Source organism: Sus scrofa, chromosome 2 (genome assembly GCF_054392235.1).
Source record: "Sus scrofa isolate SSC_HxYL_T2T_F1_AM1 chromosome 2, Sscrofa_HxYL_maternal_Yorkshire_Landrace_v2.0, whole genome shotgun sequence".
NCBI lineage: Eukaryota > Metazoa > Chordata > Mammalia > Artiodactyla > Suidae > Sus > Sus scrofa.
Window position 1 is genome coordinate 57,005,230 of NC_139384.1, and position 20,193 is coordinate 57,025,422.

Here is a 20,193-nt window from a genome sequence, read left to right on the forward strand (position 1 = left end):
CGATGGCACATAACGAGCTTCTGGGAACTGCATTCTGCAAAGGGAAACTCTCCTTGGGCAACAAACCACAGCCTCACCGTGCCTCGCTGCAGGAAATCAACACAAGCTGTTTTCGCCCCGGCCTTCGGCTCTCCATTGGGCAAAGCGGGGCTGGGCTGCCCCTGGATCCCTGGGCCCTGCTGCTTTCCTGGGGGTCTCCGGAGCCCGAAACGCACTCCCCACGGGTTCTCCTTCGCGGGGAATGCAGGATTGGGCGCGCGAAAGCCTCCTGCGCCCAGGCCCCAGCCATGCCCCCTGAGCCAGCTCGGCCACTCAGCTCCGAGGCCCCGTCGCACCGATTGCCCAAAATGAGCTTCTGAGAGCTGCATTCTGCAAAGCGAAACTCTGCTGGGGCAGCAAACCACAGCCCCAACGTGCCTCCGCTCAGGAAAGCAATGCTATCCGTTTTCGCGCCCGGCCCTCCCCTCTCCATAGGGCGAAGCTGAGCTGGGCTGCCCCTGGATCCCTGGGCCCTGCTGCTTTGCTGGGGCTTTCCGGCACCCGAATCACACTGCCCACGGGTTCTCCTTCGTGGGGAAGCAGGATTGGGCGCGCGAAGGCCTTCTGCGCCCAGACCACAGCCATGCACCCTGAGCCAGCTCGGCCGCTCAGCGCCGAGGCCCCGTCGCAGCGACGGCCCAAATCGAGCTTCGGGGAGCTGCATTCTGCAAAGGGAAACACTCCTCGGGCAGCAAAGCACAGCCCCAACTCGCCTCCGCTCAGGAAAGCAACGCTATCCGTTTTCGCCCCCGGCACTCCGCTCTCCATAGGGCGAAGCTGAGCTGGGCTGCCCCTGGATCCCTGGGCCCTGCTGCTTTGCTGGGGGTTTCTGGCACCCAAATCACACTCCACAGGGGTTCTCATTCGTGGGGAAGCAGGATTCGGAGCGCGAAGACCTTCTGCGCCTAGGCCGCAGCCATGCCCCCTGAGCCAGCTCTGCCCCTCAGTGCCGAGGCCCCGTCGCAATGGCAAATCAAAACGACCTTCTGGGAGCTGCATTCTGCAAAGGGAAACTCTCCTTGGGCAGCCCACCACAGCCTCAACTTGCCTCGGCGCAGGAAATCAACACAAGCTGTTTTCGCCCCGGGCCCTCCGCTCTCCATAGGGTGAAGCTGAGCTGGGATGCCCCTGGCTCCCTGGGCCCTGCTGCTTTGCTGGGGGTCTCCAGCGCCCGAAACCCACTCCCCACTGGTTCTCCTTCTTTGGGATGTAGGATTGGGTGCGCGAAGGTCTTCTGCGCCCAGGCCCCATCCATGCCCCCTGAGCCAGCTTGGCCGCTCAGCGCCGAGGCCCCTTCGCAGCGACGGCGCATGACGAGCTTCTGGGATCTTCATTCTGCAAAGGGAAACTCTCCTCGGGCAGCAATCCACAGCCTCACCGTGCCTTGGCGCAGGAAATCAACACAAGCTGTTTGCGCCCCCGGCCCTCCTCTCTCCATAGGGCAAAGCGGGGCTGGGCCACCCCTGGCTCCCTGGGCCCTGCTGCTTTGCTGGGGGTCTCCGGCGCCCAAATCCCACTCCCCACGGGTTCTCCTTCGTGGGGAATGCAGGATTGGGTGCGCGAAAGGCTTCTGCGCCCAGGCCCCAGCCATGCCCCCTGAGCCAGCTCGGCCGCTCAGTGCTGAGGACCCGTGGCAGCTACGGCCCAAAACGAGCTTCTGGGAGCTGCATTCTGCAAAGGGAAACTCTCCTCGGGCAGCAAACCACACCCCCAACGCGCCTTGGCTCAGGAAAGCAGTGCAAGCCGTTTTCCCCCCAGGCCCTGCGCTCTCCATAGGGCGATGTGGGGCTGGGCTGCCCATAGATACCTGGGCCCAGCTGCTTTGCTGGGGGTTTCCGGCACCCGAATCACACTGCCCATGGGTACTCCTTCGTGGGGAAACAGGATTGGGCGCGCGAAGGCCTTCTGCGCCCAGGTCCCTGCCATGCCCCCTGATCCAGCTCGGCCGCTCAGCGCCGAGCCCCCGTCGCAGCCACGGCACATAACGAGCTCCCGGGAACTGCATTCTGCAAAGGGAAACACTCCTAGGGCAGCGAAGCACAGCCCCAACTCGCCTCCGCTCAGGAAAGCAATGCTATCCGTTTTCACCCCGGCACTCCGCTCTCCATAGGGCGAAGCTGAGCTGGGCAGCCCCTGGATCCCTGGGCCCTGCTGCTTTGCTGGTGGTTTCAGGCACCCGAATCACACTCCACAGGGGTTCTCATTCCTGGGGAAGCAGGATTCGGAGCGCGAAGACCTTCTGCGCCTAGGCCGCAGCCATGCCCCCTGAGCCAGCTCTGCCCCTCAGTGCCGAGGCCCCGTCGCAATGGCAAATCAAAACGAGCTTCTGGGAGCTGCATTCTGCAAAGGGAAACACTCCTAGGGCAGCAAAGCACAGCCCCAAGTCGCCTCCGCTCAGGAAAGCAACGCTATCCGTTTTTGCCCCCGGCACTCCTCTCTCCATAGGGCGAAGCTGAGCTGGGCTGCCCCTGGATCCCTGGGCCCTGCTGCTTTGCTGGGGCTTTCCGGCACCCGAATCACACTGCCCACGGGTTCTCCTTCGTGGGGAAACAGGATTGGGCGCGCGAAGGCCTTCTGCGCCCAGGTCCCTGCCATGCCCCCTGATCCAGCTCGGCCGCTCAGCGCCGAGGCCCCGTCGCAGCGATGGCACATAACGAGCTTCTGGGAACTGCATTCTGCAAAGGGAAACTCTCCTTGGGCAACAAACCACAGCCTCACCGTGCCTCGCTGCAGGAAATCAACACAAGCTGTTTTCGCCCCGGCCTTCGGCTCTCCATTGGGCAAAGCGGGGCTGGGCTGCCCCTGGATCCCTGGGCCCTGCTGCTTTCCTGGGGGTCTCCGGAGCCCGAAACGCACTCCCCACGGGTTCTCCTTCGCGGGGAATGCAGGATTGGGCGCGCGAAAGCCTCCTGCGCCCAGGCCCCAGCCATGCCCCCTGAGCCAGCTCGGCCACTCAGCTCCGAGGCCCCGTCGCACCGATTGCCCAAAATGAGCTTCTGAGAGCTGCATTCTGCAAAGCGAAACTCTGCTGGGGCAGCAAACCACAGCCCCAACGTGCCTCCGCTCAGGAAAGCAATGCTATCCGTTTTCGCGCCCGGCCCTCCCCTCTCCATAGGGCGAAGCTGAGCTGGGCTGCCCCTGGATCCCTGGGCCCTGCTGCTTTGCTGGGGCTTTCCGGCACCCGAATCACACTGCCCACGGGTTCTCCTTCGTGGGGAAGCAGGATTGGGCGCGCGAAGGCCTTCTGCGCCCAGACCACAGCCATGCACCCTGAGCCAGCTCGGCCGCTCAGCGCCGAGGCCCCGTCGCAGCAACGGCCCAAATCGAGCTTCGGGGAGCTGCATTCTGCAAAGGGAAACACTCCTCGGGCAGCAAAGCACAGCCCCAACTCGCCTCCGCTCAGGAAAGCAACGCTATCCGTTTTCGCCCCCGGCACTCCGCTCTCCATAGGGCGAAGCTGAGCTGGGCTGCCCCTGGATCCCTGGGCCCTGCTGCTTTGCTGGGGGTTTCTGGCACCCAAATCACACTCCACAGGGGTTCTCATTCGTGGGGAAGCAGGATTCGGAGCGCGAAGACCTTCTGCGCCTAGGCCGCAGCCGTGCCACCTGAGCCAGCTCTGCCGCTCAGTGCCGAGGCCCCGTCGCAATGGCAAATCAAAACGAGCTTCTGGGAGCTGCATTCTGCAAAGGGAAACTCTCCTTGGGCAGCCCACCACAGCCTCAACTTGCCTCGGCGCAGGAAATCAACACAAGCTGTTTTCGCCCCCGGCCCTCCGCTCTCCATAGGGCGAAGCTGAGCTGGGCTGCCCCTGGCTCCCTGGGCCCTGCTGCTTTGCTGGGGGTCTCCAGTGCCCGAAACCCACTCCCCACTGGTTCTCCTTCTTTGGGAAGTAGGATTGGGTGCGTGAAGGCCTTCTGCGCCCAGGCCCCATCCATGCCCCCTGAGCCAGTTCAGCCGCTCACCGCCGAGGCCCCTTCGCAGCGACAGCCCATGACGAGCTTCTGGGAGCTGCATTCTGCAAAGGGAAACTCTCCTCGGGCAGCAAACCACACCCCCAACTCGCCTTGGCTCAGGAAAGCAGTGCAAGCCGTTTTCCCCCCCAGGCCCTGCGCTCTTCATAGGGCGATGCGGGGCTGGACTGCCCCTGGATCCCTGGGCCCAGCTGCTTTGCTGGGGGTTTCCGGCACCCGAATCACACTGCCCATGGGTACTCCTTGGTGGGGAAACAGGATTGGGCGCGCGAAGGCCTTCTGCGCCCAGGTCCCTGCCATGCCCCCTGATCCAGCTCCGCCGCTCAGCGCCGAGGCCCCGTCGCAGCGATGGCACATAACGAGCTTCTGGGAACTGCATTCTGCAAAGGGAAACTCTCCTTGGGCAACAAACCACAGCCTCACCGTGCCTCGCTGCAGGAAATCAACACAAGCTGTTTTCGCCCCGGCCTTCGGCTCTCCATTGGGCAAAGCGGGGCTGGGCTGCCCCTGGATCCCTGGGCCCTGCTGCTTTCCTGGGGGTCTCCGGAGCCCGAAACGCACTCCCCACGGGTTCTCCTTCGCGGGGAATGCAGGATTGGGCGCGCGAAAGCCTCCTGCGCCCAGGCCCCAGCCATGCCCCCTGAGCCAGCTCGGCCACTCAGCTCCGAGGCCCCGTCGCACCGATTGCCCAAAATGAGCTTCTGAGAGCTGCATTCTGCAAAGCGAAACTCTGCTGGGGCAGCAAACCACAGCCCCAACGTGCCTCCGCTCAGGAAAGCAATGCTATCCGTTTTCGCGCCCGGCCCTCCCCTCTCCATAGGGCGAAGCTGAGCTGGGCTGCCCCTGGATCCCTGGGCCCTGCTGCTTTGCTGGGGCTTTCCGGCACCCGAATCACACTGCCCACGGGTTCTCCTTCGTGGGGAAGCAGGATTGGGCGCGCGAAGGCCTTCTGCGCCCAGACCACAGCCATGCACCCTGAGCCAGCTCGGCCGCTTAGCGCCGAGGCCCCGTCGCAGCGACGGCCCAAATCGAGCTTCGGGGAGCTGCATTCTGCAAAGGGAAACACTCCTCGGGCAGCAAAGCACAGCCCCAACTCGCCTCCGCTCAGGAAAGCAATGCTATCCATTTTCGCCCCCGGCACTCCGCTCTCCATAGGGCGAAGCTGAGCTGGGCTGCCCCTGGATCCCTGGGCCCTGCTGCTTTGCTGGGGGTTTCTGGCACCCAAATCACACTCCACAGGGGTTCTCATTCGTGGGGAAGCAGGATTCGGAGCGCGAAGACCTTCTGCGCCTAGGCCGCAGCCATGCCCCCTGAGCCAGCTCTGCCCCTCAGTGCCGAGGCCCCGTCGCAATGGCAAATCAAAACGACCTTCTGGGAGCTGCATTCTGCAAAGGGAAACTCTCCTTGGGCAGCCCACCACAGCCTCAACTTGCCTCGGCGCAGGAAATCAACACAAGCTGTTTTCGCCCCGGGCCCTCCGCTCTCCATAGGGTGAAGCTGAGCTGGGATGCCCCTGGCTCCCTGGGCCCTGCTGCTTTGCTGGGGGTCTCCAGCGCCCGAAACCCACTCCCCACTGGTTCTCCTTCTTTGGGATGTAGGATTGGGTGCGCGAAGGTCTTCTGCGCCCAGGCCCCATCCATGCCCCCTGAGCCAGCTTGGCCGCTCAGAGCCGAGGCCCCTTCGCAGCGACGGCGCATGACGAGCTTCTGGGATCTTCATTCTGCAAAGGGAAACTCTCCTCGGGCAGCAATCCACAGCCTCACCGTGCCTTGGCGCAGGAAATCAACACAAGCTGTTTGCGCCCCCGGCCCTCCTCTCTCCATAGGGCAAAGCGGGGCTGGGCCACCCCTGGCTCCCTGGGCCCTGCTGCTTTGCTGGGGGTCTCCGGCGCCCAAATCCCACTCCCCACGGGTTCTCCTTCGTGGGGAATGCAGGATTGGGTGCGCGAAAGGTCTGCGCCCAGGCCCCAGCCATGCCCCCTGAGCCAGCTCGGCCGCTCAGTGCTGAGGACCCGTGGCAGCTACGGCCCAAAACGAGCTTCTGGGAGCTGCATTCTGCAAAGGGAAACTCTCCTCGGGCAGCAAACCACACCCCCAACGCGCCTTGGCTCAGGAAAGCAGTGCAAGCCGTTTTCCCCCCAGGCCCTGCGCTCTCCATAGGGCGATGCGGGGCTGGGCTGCCCATGGATCCCTGGGCCCAGCTGCTTTGCTGGGGGTTTCCGGCACCCGAATCACACTGCCCATGGGTACTCCTTCGTGGGGAAACAGGATTGGGCGCGCGAAGGCCTTCTGCGCCCAGGTCCCTGCCATGCCCCCTGATCCAGCTCGGCAGCTCAGCGCCGAGCCCCCGTCGCAGCCACGGCACATAACGAGCTCCCGGGAACTGCATTCTGCAAAGGGAAACACTCCTCGGGCAGCAAAGCACAGCCCCAACTCGCCTCCGCTCAGGAAAGCAACGCTATCCGTTTTCGCCCCCGGCACTCCGCTCTCCATAGGGCGAAGCTGAGCTGGGCTGCCCCTGGATCCCTGGGCCCTGCTGCTTTGCTGGGGGTTTCTGGCACCCAAATCACACTCCACAGGGGTTCTCATTCGTGGGGAAGCAGGATTCGGAGCGCGAAGACCTTCTGCGCCTAGGCCGCAGCCGTGCCACCTGAGCCAGCTCTGCCGCTCAGTGCCGAGGCCCCGTCGCAATGGCAAATCAAAACGAGCTTCTGGGAGCTGCATTCTGCAAAGGGAAACTCTCCTTGGGCAGCCCACCACAGCCTCAACTTGCCTCGGCGCAGGAAATCAACACAAGCTGTTTTCGCCCCCGGCCCTCCGCTCTCCATAGGGCGAAGCTGAGCTGGGCTGCCCCTGGCTCCCTGGGCCCTGCTGCTTTGCTGGGGGTCTCCAGTGCCCGAAACCCACTCCCCACTGGTTCTCCTTCTTTGGGAAGTAGGATTGGGCGCGTGAAGGCCTTCTGCGCCCAGGCCCCATCCATGCCCCCTGAGCCAGTTCAGCCGCTCACCGCCGAGGCCCCTTCGCAGCGACAGCCCATGACGAGCTTCTGGGAGCTGCATTCTGCAAAGGGAAACTCTCCTCGGGCAGCAAACCACACCCCCAACTCGCCTTGGCTCAGGAAAGCAGTGCAAGCCGTTTTCCCCCCCAGGCCCTGCGCTCTCCATAGGGCGATGCGGGGCTGGGCTGCCCCTGGATCCCTGGGCCCAGCTGCTTTGCTGGGGGTTTCCGGCACCCGAATCACACTGCCCATGGGTACTCCTTGGTGGGGAAACAGGATTGGGCGCGCGAAGGCCTTCTGCGCCCAGGTCCCTGCCATGCCCCCTGATCCAGCTCGGCCGCTCAGCGCCGAGGCCCCGTCGCAGCGATGGCACATAACGAGCTTCTGGGAACTGCATTCTGCAAAGGGAAACTCTCCTTGGGCAACAAACCACAGCCTCACCGTGCCTCGCTGCAGGAAATCAACACAAGCTGTTTTCGCCCCGGCCTTCGGCTCTCCATTGGGCAAAGCGGGGCTGGGCTGCCCCTGGATCCCTGGGCCCTGCTGCTTTCCTGGGGGTCTCCGGAGCCCGAAACGCACTCCCCACGGGTTCTCCTTCGCGGGGAATGCAGGATTGGGCGCGCGAAAGCCTCCTGCGCCCAGGCCCCAGCCATGCCCCCTGAGCCAGCTCGGCCACTCAGCTCCGAGGCCCCGTCGCACCGATTGCCCAAAATGAGCTTCTGAGAGCTGCATTCTGCAAAGCGAAACTCTGCTGGGGCAGCAAACCACAGCCCCAACGTGCCTCCGCTCAGGAAAGCAATGCTATCCGTTTTCGTGCCCGGCCCTCCCCTCTCCATAGGGCGAAGCTGAGCTGGGCTGCCCCTGGATCCCTGGGCCCTGCTGCTTTGCTGGGGCTTTCCGGCACCCGAATCACACTGCCCACGGGTTCTCCTTCGTGGGGAAGCAGGATTGGGCGCGCGAAGGCCTTCTGCGCCCAGACCACAGCCATGCACCCTGAGCCAGCTCGGCCGCTCAGCGCCGAGGCCCCGTCGCAGCGACGGCCCAAATCGAGCTTCGGGGAGCTGCATTCTGCAAAGGGAAACACTCCTCGGGCAGCAAAGCACAGCCCCAACTCGCCTCCGCTCAGGAAAGCAATGCTATCCATTTTCGCCCCCGGCACTCCGCTCTCCATAGGGCGAAGCTGAGCTGGGCTGCCCCTGGATCCCTGGGCCCTGCTGCTTTGCTGGGGGTTTCTGGCACCCAAATCACACTCCACAGGGGTTCTCATTCGTGGGGAAGCAGGATTCGGAGCGCGAAGACCTTCTGCGCCTAGGCCGCAGCCATGCCCCCTGAGCCAGCTCTGCCCCTCAGTGCCGAGGCCCCGTCGCAATGGCAAATCAAAACGACCTTCTGGGAGCTGCATTCTGCAAAGGGAAACTCTCCTTGGGCAGCCCACCACAGCCTCAACTTGCCTCGGCGCAGGAAATCAACACAAGCTGTTTTCGCCCCGGGCCCTCCGCTCTCCATAGGGTGAAGCTGAGCTGGGATGCCCCTGGCTCCCTGGGCCCTGCTGCTTTGCTGGGGGTCTCCAGCGCCCGAAACCCACTCCCCACTGGTTCTCCTTCTTTGGGATGTAGGATTGGGTGCGCGAAGGTCTTCTGCGCCCAGGCCCCATCCATGCCCCCTGAGCCAGCTTGGCCGCTCAGCGCCGAGGCCCCTTCGCAGCGACGGCGCATGACGAGCTTCTGGGATCTTCATTCTGCAAAGGGAAACTCTCCTCGGGCAGCAATCCACAGCCTCACCGTGCCTTGGCGCAGGAAATCAACACAAGCTGTTTGCGCCCCCGGCCCTCCTCTCTCCATAGGGCAAAGCGGGGCTGGGCCACCCCTGGCTCCCTGGGCCCTGCTGCTTTGCTGGGGGTCTCCGGCGCCCAAATCCCACTCCCCACGGGTTCTCCTTCGTGGGGAATGCAGGATTGGGTGCGCGAAAGGTCTGCGCCCAGGCCCCAGCCATGCCCCCTGAGCCAGCTCGGCCGCTCAGTGCTGAGGACCCGTGGCAGCTACGGCCCAAAACGAGCTTCTGGGAGCTGCATTCTGCAAAGGGAAACTCTCCTCGGGCAGCAAACCACACCCCCAACGCGCCTTGGCTCAGGAAAGCAGTGCAAGCCGTTTTCCCCCCAGGCCCTGCGCTCTCCATAGGGCGATGTGGGGCTGGGCTGCCCATAGATACCTGGGCCCAGCTGCTTTGCTGGGGGTTTCCGGCACCCGAATCACACTGCCCATGGGTACTCCTTCGTGGGGAAACAGGATTGGGCGCGCGAAGGCCTTCTGCGCCCAGGTCCCTGCCATGCCCCCTGATCCAGCTCGGCCGCTCAGCGCCGAGCCCCCGTCGCAGCCACGGCACATAACGAGCTCCCGGGAACTGCATTCTGCAAAGGGAAACACTCCTCGGGCAGCGAAGCACAGCCCCAACTCGCCTCCGCTCAGGAAAGCAATGCTATCCGTTTTCACCCCGGCACTCCGCTCTCCATAGGGCGAAGCTGAGCTGGGCAGCCCCTGGATCCCTGGGCCCTGCTGCTTTGCTGGTGGTTTCAGGCACCCGAATCACACTCCACAGGGGTTCTCATTCCTGGGGAAGCAGGATTCGGAGCGCGAAGACCTTCTGCGCCTAGGCCGCAGCCATGCCCCCTGAGCCAGCTCTGCCCCTCAGTGCCGAGGCCCCGTCGCAATGGCAAATCAAAACGAGCTTCTGGGAGCTGCATTCTGCAAAGGGAAACACTCCTAGGGCAGCAAAGCACAGCCCCAAGTCGCCTCCGCTCAGGAAAGCAACGCTATCCGTTTTTGCCCCCGGCACTCCTCTCTCCATAGGGCGAAGCTGAGCTGGGCTGCCCCTGGATCCCTGGGCCCTGCTGCTTTGCTGGGGCTTTCCGGCACCCGAATCACACTGCCCACGGGTTCTCCTTCGTGGGGAAACAGGATTGGGCGCGCGAAGGCCTTCTGCGCCCAGGTCCCTGCCATGCCCCCTGATCCAGCTCCGCCGCTCAGCGCCGAGGCCCCGTCGCAGCGATGGCACATAACGAGCTTCTGGGAACTGCATTCTGCAAAGGGAAACTCTCCTTGGGCAACAAACCACAGCCTCACCGTGCCTCGCTGCAGGAAATCAACACAAGCTGTTTTCGCCCCGGCCTTCGGCTCTCCATTGGGCAAAGCGGGGCTGGGCTGCCCCTGGATCCCTGGGCCCTGCTGCTTTCCTGGGGGTCTCCGGAGCCCGAAACGCACTCCCCACGGGTTCTCCTTCGCGGGGAATGCAGGATTGGGCGCGCGAAAGCCTCCTGCGCCCAGGCCCCAGCCATGCCCCCTGAGCCAGCTCGGCCACTCAGCTCCGAGGCCCCGTCGCACCGATTGCCCAAAATGAGCTTCTGAGAGCTGCATTCTGCAAAGCGAAACTCTGCTGGGGCAGCAAACCACAGCCCCAACGTGCCTCCGCTCAGGAAAGCAATGCTATCCGTTTTCGCGCCCGGCCCTCCCCTCTCCATAGGGCGAAGCTGAGCTGGGCTGCCCCTGGATCCCTGGGCCCTGCTGCTTTGCTGGGGCTTTCCGGCACCCGAATCACACTGCCCACGGGTTCTCCTTCGTGGGGAAGCAGGATTGGGCGCGCGAAGGCCTTCTGCGCCCAGACCACAGCCATGCACCCTGAGCCAGCTCGGCCGCTCAGCGCCGAGGCCCCGTCGCAGCGACGGCCCAAATCGAGCTTCGGGGAGCTGCATTCTGCAAAGGGAAACACTCCTCGGGCAGCAAAGCAGAGCCCCAACTCGCCTCCGCTCAGGAAAGCAACGCTATCCGTTTTCGCCCCCGGCACTCCGCTCTCCATAGGGCGAAGCTGAGCTGGGCTGCCCCTGGATCCCTGGGCCCTGCTGCTTTGCTGGGGGTTTCTGGCACCCAAATCACACTCCACAGGGGTTCTCATTCGTGGGGAAGCAGGATTCGGAGCGCGAAGACCTTCTGCTCCTAGGCCGCAGCCGTGCCACCTGAGCCAGCTCTGCCGCTCAGTGCCGAGGCCCCGTCGCAATGGCAAATCAAAACGAGCTTCTGGGAGCTGCATTCTGCAAAGGGAAACTCTCCTTGGGCAGCCCACCACAGCCTCAACTTGCCTCGGCGCAGGAAATCAACACAAGCTGTTTTCGCCCCCGGCCCTCCGCTCTCCATAGGGCGAAGCTGAGCTGGGCTGCCCCTGGCTCCCTGGGCCCTGCTGCTTTGCTGGGGGTCTCCAGTGCCCGAAACCCACTCCCCACTGGTTCTCCTTCTTTGGGAAGTAGGATTGGGTGCGTGAAGGCCTTCTGCGCCCAGGCCCCATCCATGCCCCCTGAGCCAGTTCAGCCGCTCACCGCCGAGGCCCCTTCGCAGCGACAGCCCATGACGAGCTTCTGGGAGCTGCATTCTGCAAAGGGAAACTCTCCTCGGGCAGCAAACCACACCCCCAACTCGCCTTGGCTCAGGAAAGCAGTGCAAGCCGTTTTCCCCCCCAGGCCCTGCGCTCTTCATAGGGCGATGCGGGGCTGGACTGCCCCTGGATCCCTGGGCCCAGCTGCTTTGCTGGGGGTTTCCGGCACCCGAATCACACTGCCCATGGGTACTCCTTGGTGGGGAAACAGGATTGGGCGCGCGAAGGCCTTCTGCGCCCAGGTCCCTGCCATGCCCCCTGATCCAGCTCCGCCGCTCAGCGCCGAGGCCCCGTCGCAGCGATGGCACATAACGAGCTTCTGGGAACTGCATTCTGCAAAGGGAAACTCTCCTTGGGCAACAAACCACAGCCTCACCGTGCCTCGCTGCAGGAAATCAACACAAGCTGTTTTCGCCCCGGCCTTCGGCTCTCCATTGGGCAAAGCGGGGCTGGGCTGCCCCTGGATCCCTGGGCCCTGCTGCTTTCCTGGGGGTCTCCGGAGCCCGAAACGCACTCCCCACGGGTTCTCCTTCGCGGGGAATGCAGGATTGGGCGCGCGAAAGCCTCCTGCGCCCAGGCCCCAGCCATGCCCCCTGAGCCAGCTCGGCCACTCAGCTCCGAGGCCCCGTCGCACCGATTGCCCAAAATGAGCTTCTGAGAGCTGCATTCTGCAAAGCGAAACTCTGCTGGGGCAGCAAACCACAGCCCCAACGTGCCTCCGCTCAGGAAAGCAATGCTATCCGTTTTCGCGCCCGGCCCTCCCCTCTCCATAGGGCGAAGCTGAGCTGGGCTGCCCCTGGATCCCTGGGCCCTGCTGCTTTGCTGGGGCTTTCCGGCACCCGAATCACACTGCCCACGGGTTCTCCTTCGTGGGGAAGCAGGATTGGGCGCGCGAAGGCCTTCTGCGCCCAGACCACAGCCATGCACCCTGAGCCAGCTCGGCCGCTCAGCGCCGAGGCCCCGTCGCAGCGACGGCCCAAATCGAGCTTCGGGGAGCTGCATTCTGCAAAGGGAAACACTCCTCGGGCAGCAAAGCACAGCCCCAACTCGCCTCCGCTCAGGAAAGCAACGCTATCCATTTTCGCCCCCGGCACTCCGCTCTCCATAGGGCGAAGCTGAGCTGGGCTGCCCCTGGATCCCTGGGCCCTGCTGCTTTGCTGGGGGTTTCTGGCACCCAAATCACACTCCACAGGGGTTCTCATTCGTGGGGAAGCAGGATTCGGAGCGCGAAGACCTTCTGCGCCTAGGCCGCAGCCATGCCCCCTGAGCCAGCTCTGCCCCTCAGTGCCGAGGCCCCGTCGCAATGGCAAATCAAAACGACCTTCTGGGAGCTGCATTCTGCAAAGGGAAACTCTCCTTGGGCAGCCCACCACAGCCTCAACTTGCCTCGGCGCAGGAAATCAACACAAGCTGTTTTCGCCCCGGGCCCTCCGCTCTCCATAGGGTGAAGCTGAGCTGGGATGCCCCTGGCTCCCTGGGCCCTGCTGCTTTGCTGGGGGTCTCCAGCGCCCGAAACCCACTCCCCACTGGTTCTCCTTCTTTGGGATGTAGGATTGGGTGCGCGAAGGTCTTCTGCGCCCAGGCCCCATCCATGCCCCCTGAGCCAGCTTGGCCGCTCAGCGCCGAGGCCCCTTCGCAGCGACGGCGCATGACGAGCTTCTGGGATCTTCATTCTGCAAAGGGAAACTCTCCTCGGGCAGCAATCCACAGCCTCACCGTGCCTTGGCGCAGGAAATCAACACAAGCTGTTTGCGCCCCCGGCCCTCCTCTCTCCATAGGGCAAAGCGGGGCTGGGCCACCCCTGGCTCCCTGGGCCCTGCTGCTTTGCTGGGGGTCTCCGGCGCCCAAATCCCACTCCCCATGGGTTCTCCTTCGCGGGGAATGCAGGATTGGGCGCGCGAAAGCCTCCTGCGCCCAGGCCCCAGCCATGCCCCCTGAGCCAGCTCGGCCACTCAGCTCCGAGGCCCCGTCGCACCGATTGCCCAAAATGAGCTTCTGAGAGCTGCATTCTGCAAAGCGAAACTCTGCTGGGGCAGCAAACCACAGCCCCAACGTGCCTCCGCTCAGGAAAGCAATGCTATCCGTTTTCGCGCCCGGCCCTCCCCTCTCCATAGGGCGAAGCTGAGCTGGGCTGCCCCTGGATCCCTGGGCCCTGCTGCTTTGCTGGGGCTTTCCGGCACCCGAATCACACTGCCCACGGGTTCTCCTTCGTGGGGAAGCAGGATTGGGCGCGCGAAGGCCTTCTGCGCCCAGACCACAGCCATGCACCCTGAGCCAGCTCGGCCGCTCAGCGCCGAGGCCCCGTCGCAGCAACGGCCCAAATCGAGCTTCGGGGAGCTGCATTCTGCAAAGGGAAACACTCCTCGGGCAGCAAAGCACAGCCCCAACTCGCCTCCGCTCAGGAAAGCAACGCTATCCGTTTTCGCCCCCGGCACTCCGCTCTCCATAGGGCGAAGCTGAGCTGGGCTGCCCCTGGATCCCTGGGCCCTGCTGCTTTGCTGGGGGTTTCTGGCACCCAAATCACACTCCACAGGGGTTCTCATTCGTGGGGAAGCAGGATTCGGAGCGCGAAGACCTTCTGCGCCTAGGCCGCAGCCGTGCCACCTGAGCCAGCTCTGCCGCTCAGTGCCGAGGCCCCGTCGCAATGGCAAATCAAAACGAGCTTCTGGGAGCTGCATTCTGCAAAGGGAAACTCTCCTTGGGCAGCCCACCACAGCCTCAACTTGCCTCGGCGCAGGAAATCAACACAAGCTGTTTTCGCCCCCGGCCCTCCGCTCTCCATAGGGCGAAGCTGAGCTGGGCTGCCCCTGGCTCCCTGGGCCCTGCTGCTTTGCTGGGGGTCTCCAGTGCCCGAAACCCACTCCCCACTGGTTCTCCTTCTTTGGGAAGTAGGATTGGGTGCGTGAAGGCCTTCTGCGCCCAGGCCCCATCCATGCCCCCTGAGCCAGTTCAGCCGCTCACCGCCGAGGCCCCTTCGCAGCGACAGCCCATGACGAGCTTCTGGGAGCTGCATTCTGCAAAGGGAAACTCTCCTCGGGCAGCAAACCACACCCCCAACTCGCCTTGGCTCAGGAAAGCAGTGCAAGCCGTTTTCCCCCCCAGGCCCTGCGCTCTTCATAGGGCGATGCGGGGCTGGACTGCCCCTGGATCCCTGGGCCCAGCTGCTTTGCTGGGGGTTTCCGGCACCCGAATCACACTGCCCATGGGTACTCCTTGGTGGGGAAACAGGATTGGGCGCGCGAAGGCCTTCTGCGCCCAGGTCCCTGCCATGCCCCCTGATCCAGCTCCGCCGCTCAGCGCCGAGGCCCCGTCGCAGCGATGGCACATAACGAGCTTCTGGGAACTGCATTCTGCAAAGGGAAACTCTCCTTGGGCAACAAACCACAGCCTCACCGTGCCTCGCTGCAGGAAATCAACACAAGCTGTTTTCGCCCCGGCCTTCGGCTCTCCATTGGGCAAAGCGGGGCTGGGCTGCCCCTGGATCCCTGGGCCCTGCTGCTTTCCTGGGGGTCTCCGGAGCCCGAAACGCACTCCCCACGGGTTCTCCTTCGCGGGGAATGCAGGATTGGGCGCGCGAAAGCCTCCTGCGCCCAGGCCCCAGCCATGCCCCCTGAGCCAGCTCGGCCACTCAGCTCCGAGGCCCCGTCGCACCGATTGCCCAAAATGAGCTTCTGAGAGCTGCATTCTGCAAAGCGAAACTCTGCTGGGGCAGCAAACCACAGCCCCAATGTGCCTCCGCTCAGGAAAGCAATGCTATCCGTTTTCGCGCCCGGCCCTCCCCTCTCCATAGGGCGAAGCTGAGCTGGGCTGCCCCTGGATCCCTGGGCCCTGCTGCTTTGCTGGGGCTTTCCGGCACCCGAATCACACTGCCCACGGGTTCTCCTTCGTGGGGAAGCAGGATTGGGCGCGCGAAGGCCTTCTGCGCCCAGACCACAGCCATGCACCCTGAGCCAGCTCGGCCGCTCAGCGCCGAGGCCCCGTCGCAGCGACGGCCCAAATCGAGCTTCGGGGAGCTGCATTCTGCAAAGGGAAACACTCCTCGGGCAGCAAAGCACAGCCCCAACTCGCCTCCGCTCAGGAAAGCAACGCTATCCATTTTCGCCCCCGGCCCTCCGCTCTCCATAGGGCGAAGCTGAGCTGGGCTGCCCCTGGATCCCTGGGCCCTGCTGCTTTGCTGGGGGTTTCTGGCACCCAAATCACACTCCACAGGGGTTCTCATTCGTGGGGAAGCAGGATTCGGAGCGCGAAGACCTTCTGCGCCTAGGCCGCAGCCATGCCCCCTGAGCCAGCTCTGCCCCTCAGTGCCGAGGCCCCGTCGCAATGGCAAATCAAAACGAGCTTCTGGGAGCTGCATTCTGCAAAGGGAAACTCTCCTTGGGCAGCCCACCACAGCCTCAACTTGCCTCGGCGCAGGAAATCAACACAAGCTGTTTTCGCCCCGGGCCCTCCGCTCTCCATAGGGTGAAGCTGAGCTGGGATGCCCCTGGCTCCCTGGGCCCTGCTGCTTTGCTGGGGGTCTCCAGCGCCCGAAACCCACTCCCCACTGGTTCTCCTTCTTTGGGATGTAGGATTGGGTGCGCGAAGGTCTTCTGCGCCCAGGCCCCATCCATGCCCCCTGAGCCAGCTTGGCCGCTCAGCGCCGAGGCCCCTTCGCAGCGACGGCGCATGACGAGCTTCTGGGATCTTCATTCTGCAAAGGGAAACTCTCCTCGGGCAGCAATCCACAGCCTCACCGTGCCTTGGCGCAGGAAATCAACACAAGCTGTTTGCGCCCCCGGCCCTCCTCTCTCCATAGGGCAAAGCGGGGCTGGGCCACCCCTGGCTCCCTGGGCCCTGCTGCTTTGCTGGGGGTCTCCGGCGCCCAAATCCCACTCCCCACGGGTTCTCCTTCGTGGGGAATGCAGGATTGGGTGCGCGAAAGGCTTCTGCGCCCAGGCCCCAGCCATGCCCCCTGAGCCAGCTCGGCCGCTCAGTGCTGAGGACCCGTGGCAGCTACGGCCCAAAACGAGCTTCTGGGAGCTGCATTCTGCAAAGGGAAACTCTCCTCGGGCAGCAAACCACACCCCCAACGCGCCTTGGCTCAGGAAAGCAGTGCAAGCCTTTTTCCCCCCAGGCCCTGCGCTCTCCATAGGGCGATGTGGGGCTGGGCTGCCCATAGATACCTGGGCCCAGCTGCTTTGCTGGGGGTTTCCGGCACCCGAATCACACTGCCCATGGGTACTCCTTCGTGGGGAAACAGGATTGGGCGCGCGAAGGCCTTCTGCGCCCAGGTCCCTGCCATGCCCCCTGATCCAGCTCGGCCGCTCAGCGCCGAGCCCCCGTCGCAGCCACGGCACATAACGAGCTCCCGGGAACTGCATTCTGCAAAGGGAAACACTCCTCGGGCAGCGAAGCACAGCCCCAACTCGCCTCCGCTCAGGAAAGCAATGCTATCCGTTTTCACCCCGGCACTCCGCTCTCCATAGGGCGAAGCTGAGCTGGGCAGCCCCTGGATCCCTGGGCCCTGCTGCTTTGCTGGTGGTTTCAGGCACCCGAATCACACTCCACAGGGGTTCTCATTCCTGGGGAAGCAGGATTCGGAGCGCGAAGACCTTCTGCGCCTAGGCCGCAGCCATGCCCCCTGAGCCAGCTCTGCCCCTCAGTGCCGAGGCCCCGTCGCAATGGCAAATCAAAACGAGCTTCTGGGAGCTGCATTCTGCAAAGGGAAACACTCCTAGGGCAGCAAAGCACAGCCCCAAGTCGCCTCCGCTCAGGAAAGCAATGCTATCCGTTTTCGCGCCCGGCCCTCCCCTCTCCATAGGGCGAAGCTGAGCTGGGCTGCCCCTGGATCCCTGGGCCCTGCTGCTTTGCTGGGGCTTTCCGGCACCCGAATCACACTGCCCACGGGTTCTCCTCCGTGGGGAAGCAGGATTGGGCGCGCGAAGGCCTTCTGCGCCCAGACCACAGCCATGCCCCCTGATCCAGCTCGGCCGCTCAGCGCCGAGGCCCCGTCGCAGCGACGGCCCAAATCGAGCTTCGGGGAGCTGCATTCTGCAAAGGGAAACACTCCTCGGGCAGCAAAGCAGAGCCCCAACTAGCCTCCGCTCAGGAAAGCAACGCTATCCATTTTCACCCCCGGCACTCTGCTCTCCATAGGGCGAAGCTGAGCTGGGCTGCCCCTGGATCCCTGGGCCCTGCTGCTTTGCTGGGGGTTTCTGGCACCCAAATCACACTCCACAGGGGTTCTCATTCGTGGGGAAGCAGGATTCGGAGCGCGAAGACCTTCTGCGCCTAGGCCCCAGCCATGCCCCCTGAGCCAGCTCTGCCCCTCAGTGCCGAGGCCCCGTCGCAATGGCAAATCTAAACGACCTTCTGGGAGCTGCATTCTGCAAAGGGAATCTCTCCTTGGGCAGCCCACCACAGCCTCAACTTGCCTCGGCGCAGGAAATCAACACAAGCTGTTTTCGCCCCGGGCCCTCCGCTCTCCATAGGGTGAAGCTGAGCTGGGATGCCCCTGGCTCCCTGGGCCCTGCTGCTTTGCTGGGGGTGTCCAGCGCCCGAAACCCACTCCCCACTGGTTCTCCTTCTTTGGGATGTAGGATTGGGTGCGCGAAGGTCTTCTGCGCCCAGGCCCCATCCATGCCCCCTGAGCCAGCTTGGCCGCTCAGCGCCAAGGCCCCTTCCCAGCGACGGCCCATGACGAGCTTCTGGGAGCTGCATTCTGCAAAGGGAAACTCTCCTCGGGCAGCAAGCCACAGCCTCACCGTGCCTTGGCGCAGGAAATCAACACAAGCTGTTTGCGCCCCCGGCCCTCCTCTCTCCATAGGGCAAAGCGGGGCTGGGCCACCCCTGGCTCCCTGGGCCCTGCTGCTTTACTGGGGGTCTCTGGCGCCCAAATCCCACTCCCCACGGGTTCTCCTTCGTGGGGAATGCAGGATTGGGTGCGCGAAAGGCTTCTGCGCCCAGGTCCCAGCCATGCCCCCTGAGCCAGCTCAGCCGCTCAGCGCCGAGGCCCCGTCGCAGCAACGGCACATAACGAGCTTCTGGGAACTGCATTCTGCAAAGGGAAACTCTCCTCCAGCAGCAAACCACAGCCTCACCGTCCCTCGGCACAGGTAATCAACCCAAGTTGTTTTTACCCCGGCCCTCCGCTCTCCATAGCGCAAAGCGGGGCTGGGCTGCCCCTGGATCCCTGGGCCCTGCTGCTTTGCTGGGAGTTTCCGGCGGCAGAAAACACTCCACACGGGTTCTCCTTCGTGGGCAAGTAGGATTGGGTTTGCGAAAGGCTTCTGCGCCATGGCCCCAGCCTTCCCCCCTGAGCCAGCTCGGCAGATCAGCGCTGAGGACCAGTGGCAGCGAAGGCCCAAAAAGAGCTTCTGGGAGCTGCATTCTGCAAAAGGAAACTCTCCTTGGGCAGCAAACCACACCCCCAACGCGCATTGGCTCAGGAAAGCAGTGCAAGCCGTTTTCCCCCCAGGCCCTGCGCTCTCCATAGGGCGATGCGGGGCTGGGCTGCCCCTGGATCCCTGGGCCCTGCTGCTTTGCTGGGGCTTTCCGGCACCCGAATCACACTGCCCACGGGTTCTCCTTCGTGGGGATGCAGGATTGGGCGCGCAAAGGCCTTCTGCACCCAGACCACAGCCATGCACCCTGAGCCAGCTCGGCCGCTCAGCACCGAGGCCCCTTCGCAGCGACGGCCCAAAACGAGCTTCTGGGAGCTGCATTCTGCAAAGGGAAACTCTCCTTGGGCAGCACACCACAGCCTCAACCTGCCTCGGCGCAGGAAATCAACACAAGCTGTTTTCGCCCCCGGCCCTCCGCTCTCCATAGGGCGAAGCTGAGCTGAGCTACCCCTGGCTCCCTGGGCACTGCTGCTTTGCTGGGGGTCTCCAGCGCCCGAAACCCACTCCCCACTGGTTCTCCTTCTTTGGGAAGTAGGATTGGGCGCGCGAAGGTCTTCTGCGCCCAGGCCCCAGCCATGCCCCCTGAGCCAGCTCGGCCACTCAGCTCCGAGGCCCCGTCGCACCGATTGCCCAAAATGAGCTTCTGAGAGCTGCATTCTGCAAAGCGAAACTCTGCTGGGGCAGCAAACCACAGCCCCAACGTGCCTCCGCTCAGGAAAGCAATGCTATCCGTTTTCGCGCCCGGCCCTCCCCTCTCCATAGGGCGAAGCTGAGCTGGGCTGCCCCTGGATCCCTGGGCCCTGCTGCTTTGCTGGGGCTTTCCGGCACCCGAATCACACTGCCCACGGGTTCTCCTTCGTGGGGAAGCAGGATTGGGCGCGCGAAGGCCTTCTGCGCCCAGACCACAGCCATGCACCCTGAGCCAGCTCGGCCGCTCAGCGCCGAGGCCCCGTCGCAGCGACGGCCCAAATCGAGCTTCGGGGAGCTGCATTCTGCAAAGGGAAACACTCCTCGGGCAGCAAAGCACAGCCCCAACTCGCCTCCGCTCAGGAAAGCAACACAAGCTGTTTTCGCCCCCGGCCCTCCGCTCTCCATAGGGCGAAGCTGAGCTGAGCTACCCCTGGCTCCCTGGGCACTGCTGCTTTGCTGGGGGTCTCCAGCGCCCGAAACCCACTCCCCACTGGTTCTCCTTCTTTGGGAAGTAGGATTGGGCGCGCGAAGGTCTTCTGCGCCCAGGCCCCATCCATGCCCCCTGAGCCAGCTAGGCCGCTCAGCGCCGAGGCCCCTTCGCAGCGACGGCGCATGACGAGCTTCTGGGATCTTCATTCTGCAAAGGGAAACTCTCCTCCCGCAGCAATCCACAGCCTCACCGTGCCTTGGCGCAG